The sequence below is a fragment of the Adiantum capillus-veneris genome, chromosome 9, assembly GCF_014529385.1.
Source record: "Adiantum capillus-veneris isolate H3 chromosome 9, ASM1452938v2, whole genome shotgun sequence".
NCBI classification, from domain to species: Eukaryota; Viridiplantae; Streptophyta; class Polypodiopsida; order Polypodiales; family Pteridaceae; genus Adiantum; species Adiantum capillus-veneris.
Genome location: NC_140939.1, coordinates 111315857 through 111322240, shown reverse-complemented (window position 1 = coordinate 111322240; position 6384 = coordinate 111315857).

The following is a 6384-nucleotide window of genomic DNA, read 5'->3' as shown; positions in this document are numbered from 1 at the left end:
TAAGGTCAACCACTTGTCCAACCTATAAGGGTATATCTTAAAGGGTATTCTTTCTCACCACTTGAAATGTCCATGATATGTTTTACATAGGGGTTTAGTTCCAAGGTCCACCACTTATCCAAGCTAACTTTATTCTTCTCATAGAGAGAAGCAAAAGGTCCACCACTTGTCCAAGCTAGGCTCCATTGAAACATGGAGAGAAGGATGCTCCACCATTTTCGAAGCTAACTCTATTGAAACATGGAAGGTTTACATTCAAGGTCCACCAGTTGTCCAACCTATTAACGCTAGTAGCATGAGGGGTTTGGTCTCAAGATTCACCACTTTTTCACTCTGTGTTATTATATTAAGAATATTTGGGTATTAAGGTCCACCACTTGTCCAACCTATAAGACTATATCTTAATGGTTATTCTTTCTGACCACTTGGAGTGACCATGAAAGGTTTTACATGGGGGGTTGGTTCCAAGGTCCACCACTTGTCCAAGCTAACTCTATTCAAACATAGAGAGAAGCAAGGTCCACCACTTGTCTAAGCTAGGGTCTATTGAAACATGGAGAGAAGGATGCTCCACCATTTGTCCAAGATAGACTCCATTGAAACATGAAGAGAAGCAAGCTGCACCATATCTCCAAGATGCTAGACTCCATCGAAATACCTTAAACCCACGTTATTTTGTACATGGGGAGTTTACATTCAAGATCAACAATTTGTCCAACCTATTATCGCTAGTAGCATGAGTGGTTTGGTCTCAAGATTCACCACTTTTCCACTCTCTATCATTATATTAAGAATATTGGGTGTTAAGGTCCACCACTTGTTCCAACCTATAAGACTATATCTTAATGGTTTTATTCTTTCTCACCTCTTGAAAGACTATATTTAATGGTTATCCCTAGCTATTATTGCTAGTAGCGTGAGTGGTTTGGTCTCAAGATTCACCACTTTATTAAGAATATGTGGGTGTTAAGGTCCACCACTTGTCCAACCTATAAGGCTACATCTTAAAGGTTTTCTTTCCTTACTACTTGGAGTGAAGCCCATGATAGGTTTTACAGGGGGTTTGGTTCCAAGGTCCACCACTTGTCCAAGCTAACTCTATTGAAACATGAGAACAGCAAAGGTCCAACCCCTTGTCTAAGCTAGGGTCCATTGAAACATGGAGAAAGGATGCTCACCATTTGTCCAAGGTAGGCTCCATTGAAACATGAGGAGAAATCAAGGTGCACCATGTCTCCAAATTGCTAGGCTCCATCGAAAAACATTAAACCCATGATATGTCGTAGATGAGGGGTTTACATTCAAGGTCCAACACTTGGTCCAAGCTAATATTGTAGGTAGCCTGATAGTTTGGTCTCAAGCTTCACTACTTTTCCTCTCTATTCATTATATAAGAATATGCGCGTGTTAAGGTCCACCACTTGTCCCAACCTATAAGGCTACATCTTAAAAGGTTTATTCTTTATTATAATACCACTTGGAGTGACCATGATAGGTTTTACATGGGGGTTTGGTTCCAAGGTCCACCACTTGTCCAAGCTAACTCTATTGAAACATAGAGAGAAACAAAGGTCCACCACTTGTCCAAGCTAGGGTCCATTGAAACATGGAGAGAAGGATGCTCCACCATTTGTCCAAGATAGGCTCCATTGAAACATGACGAGAAGCAAGCTGCACCATGTCTCCAAGATGCTAGGCTCCATCGAAATACATTAAACCCACGATATTTCGTAGATGAGGGGTTACATTCAAGGTCCACCACTTGTCCAAGCTATTATTGCTAGTAGCCTGAGTGGTTTGGTCTCAAGATCACCACTTTTATTAAGAATATGTGGGTGTTAAGGTCCACCACTTGTCCAACCTATAAGGCTACATCTTAAAGGTTATTCTTTCTTACTACTTGGAGTGACCATGATAGGTTTTACATGGGGGTTTGGTTCCAAGGTCCACCACTTGTCCAAGCTAACTCTATTGAAACATAGAGAGAAGCAAAGGTCCACCCCTTGTCTAAGCTAGGGTCCATTGAAACATGGAGAGAAGGATGCTCCACCATTTGTCCAAGGTAGGCTCCATTGAAACATGAGGAGAAGCAAGGTGCACCATGTCTCCAAGATGCTAGGCTCCATCGAAAAACATTAAACCCACGATATGTCGTAGATGAGGGGTTTACATTCAAGGTCCACACTTGTCCAAGCTATTATTGCTAGTAGCCTGAGTGGTTTGGTCTCAAGATTCACCACTTTTCCACTCTATGTCATTATATTAAGAATATGCGGTGTTAAGGTCCCCACTTGTCCAACCTATAAGGCTACATCTTAAAGGTTATTCTTTATTACCACTTGGAGTGACCATGATAGGTTTTACATGGGGGTTTGGTTCCAAGGTCCACCACTTGTCCAAGCTAACTCTATTGAAACATAGAGAGAAACAAAGGTCCACCACTTGTCCAAGCTAGGGTCCATTGAAACATGGAGAGAAGGATGCTCCACCATTTGTCCAAGATAGGATCCATTGAAACATGACGAGAAGCAAGCTGCACCATGTCTCCAAGATGCTAGGCTCCATCGAAATACATTAAAACACGATATTTCGTAGATGAGGGGTTTACATTCAAGGTCCACCACTTGTCCAAGCTATTATTGCTAGTAGCCTGAGTGGTTTGTCTCAAGATTCACCACTTTTCCACTCTATGTCATTAATTAAGAATATGCGGTGTTAAGGTCCACCACTTGTCCAACCTATAAGGCTACATCTTAAAGGTTATTCTTTATTACCACTTGGAGTGACCATGATAGGTTTTACATGGGGGTTTGGTTCCAAGGTCCACACTTGTCCAAGCTACTCTATTGAACATAGAGAGAAACAAAGGTCACCACTTGTCCAAGCTAGGGTCCATTGAAACATGGAGAGAAGGATGCTCACACATTTGTCGAAGCTAACTCTATTGAAACATGGGGGGTTTACATTCAAGGTCCACCACTTGTCCAAGCTATTATTGCTAGTAGCATGAGTGGTTTTGTCTCAAGATTCACCACTTTTTCACTCTATGTCATTATATTAAGAATATTAGGGTGTTAAGGTCCACCACTTGTCCAACCTATAAGGCTATATCTTAAAGGTTATTCTTTCTCTCCACTTGGAGTGACCATGATAGGTTTTTACATGGGGGTTTGGTTCCAAGGTCCACCACTTGTCCAAGCTAACTCTATTGAATATAGAGAGAAGCAAAGGTCCACCACTTGTCCAAGCTAGGGTCCATTTAAACATGGAGAGAAGGATGCTCCACCATTTGTCAAGATAGGCTCCATTGAAACATGAAGAGAAGCAAGTTGCACCATGTCTCCAAGATGCTAGGCTCCATCGAAATACCTTAAAACCCACGATATTTCGTAGATGGGGGGTTTACTTTCAAGGTCCACCACTTGTCCAAGCTATTATCGCTAGTAGCCATGGTTTGGTCTCAAGATTCACCAGTTTTCCACTCTATGTCATTATATGAAGAATATCTGGGTGTTAAGGTCCACCACTTGTCCAACCTATAAGGCTATATCTTAAATGATATTTTTTTTTACCACTTGGAATGTGCATGATATGTTTTACATGGGTTTTTTTCCAAGGTCCACCACTTGTCCAAGCTAAACTCTATTGAAACATAGAGAGAAGCAAAGGTCCACCCCTTGTCTAAGCTAGGGTCCATTGAAACATGGAGAGAAGGATGCTCCACCATTTGTCCAAGGTAGGCTCCATTGAAACATGAGGAGAATCAAGGTGCACCATGTCTCCAAGATGCTAGGCTCCATCGAAAAACATTAAACCCACGATATGTCGTAGATGAGGGGTTTACATTCAAGGTCCACACTTGTCCAAGCTATTATTGCTAGTAGCCTGAGTGGTTTGGTCTCAAGATTCACCACTTTTCCACTCTATGTCATTATATTAAGAATATGCGCGTGTTAAGGTCCACCACTTGTCCAACCTATAAGGCTACATCTTAAAGGTTATTCTTTATTACCACTTGGAGTGACCATGATAGGTTTTACATGGGGGTTTGGTTCCAAGGTCCACCACTTGTCCAAGCTAACTCTATTGAAACATAGAGAGAAAACAAAGGTCCACCACTTGTCCAAGCTAGGGTCCATTGAAACATGGAGAGAAGGATGCTCCACCATTTGTCCAAGATAGGCTCCATTGAAACATGACGAGAAGCAAGTTGCACCATGTCTCAAGCTTTATTATTGCTAGTAGCCTGAGTGGGTTTGGTCTCAAGATTCACCACTTTTATTAAGAATATAGGGCGTTAAGGTCCACCACCACTTGTCCCACCTAAAAGGCTACATCTTAAAGGCTACTAAAGGTTATTCTTACTACTACTTGGAGTGACCATGATAGGTTTTACATGGGGGTTTGGTTCCAAGGTCCACCACTTGTCCAAGCTAACTCTATTGAAACATAGAGAGAAGCAAAGGTCCACCCCTTGTCTAAGCTAGGTCCATTGAAACATGGAGAGAAGGATGCTCCACCATTTGTCCAAGGTAGGCTCCATTGAAACATGAGGAGAATCAAGTGCACCATGTCTCCAAGATGCTATGCTCCATCTAAAAACATTAAACCCACGATATGTCGTAGATGAGGGGTTTTACATTCAAGGTCCAACACTTGTCCAAGCTATTATATGCTAGTAGCCTGAGTGGTTTGGTCTCAAGATTCACCACTTTTCCACTCTATGTCATTATATTAAGAATATGCGCGTGTTTTAAGGTCCACCACTTGTCCAACCTATAAGGCTACATCTTAAAGGTTATTCTTTATTACCACTTGGAGTGACCATGATAGGTTTACATATGGGCATTTGGTTCCAAGGTCCACCACTTGTCCAAGCTAACTCTATTGACACATAGAGAGAAACAAAGGTCCACCAGTTGTCCAAGCTAGGGTCCATTGAAACATGGAGAGAAGGATGCTCCACCATTTGTCCAAGATAGGCTCCATTGAAACATGACGAGAAGCAAGCTGCACCATGTCTCCAAGATGCTAGGCTCCATCGAAAAACATTAAACCCACGATATTTCGTAGATGAGGGTTTACATTCAAGGTCCACCACTTGTCCAAGCTATTATTGCTAGTAGCCTGAGTGGTTTGGTCTCAAGATTCACCACTTTTATTAAGAATATGTGGGTGTTAAGGTCCACCACTTGTCCAACCTATAAGGCTACATCTTAAAGGTTATTCTTTCTTACTACTTGGAGTGACCATGATAGGTTTTACATGGGGGTTTGGTTCCAAGGTCCACCACTTGTCCAAGCTAACTCTATTGAAACATAGAGAGAAGCAAAGGTCCACCCCTTGTCTAAGCTAGGGTCCATTGAAACATGGAGAGAAGGATGCTCCAACCATTTGTTCAAGGTAGGCTCCATTGAAACATGAGGAGAAGCAAGTTGCACCATGTCTCCAAGATGCTAGGCTCCATCGAAAAACATTAAACTCACGATATGTCGTAGATGAGGGTTTACATTCAAGGTCCACCACTTGTCCAAGCTATTATTGCTAGTAGCCTGAGTGGTTTGGTCTCAAGATTCACCACTTTTCCACTCTATGTCATTATATTAAGAATATGCGCGTGTTAAGGTCCACCACTTGTCGAACCTATAAGGCTACATCTTAAAGGTTATTCTTTATTACCACTTGGAGTGACCATGATAGGTTTTACATGGGGGTTTGGTTCCAAGGTCCACCACTTGTCCAAGCTAACTCTATTGAAACATAGAGAGAAACAAAGGTCCACCACTTGTCCAAGCTAGGGTCCATTGACATGGAGAGAAGGATGCTCCACCATTTGTCCAAGATAGCTCCATTGAAACATGACGAGAAGCAAGCTGCACCATGTCTCCAAGATGCTAGGCTCCATCGAAATACATTAAACCCACGATATTCGTAGATGATGGGTTTACATTCAAGGTCCACCACTTGTCCAAGCTATTATTGCTAGTAGCCTGAGTGGTTTGGTCTCAAGATTCACCACTTTTATTAAGAATATGTGGGTGTTAAGGTCCACCACTTGTCCAACCTATAAGGCTACATCTAAAAGGTTATTCTTTCTTACCACTTGGAGTGACCATGATAGGTTTTACATGGGGGTTTGGTTCCAAGGTCCACCACTTGTCCAAGCTAACTCTATTGAAACATAGAGAGAAGCAAAGGTCCACCCTTGTCTAAGCTAGGGTCCATTGAAACATGGAGAGAAGGATGCTCCACCATTTGTCCAAGGTAGGCTCCATTGAAACATAAGAGAAGCAAGGTGCACCATGTCTCCAAGATGCTAGGCTCCATCGAAAACATTAAACCCACGATATGTCTGAGATGAGGGGTTTACATTCAAGGTCCACA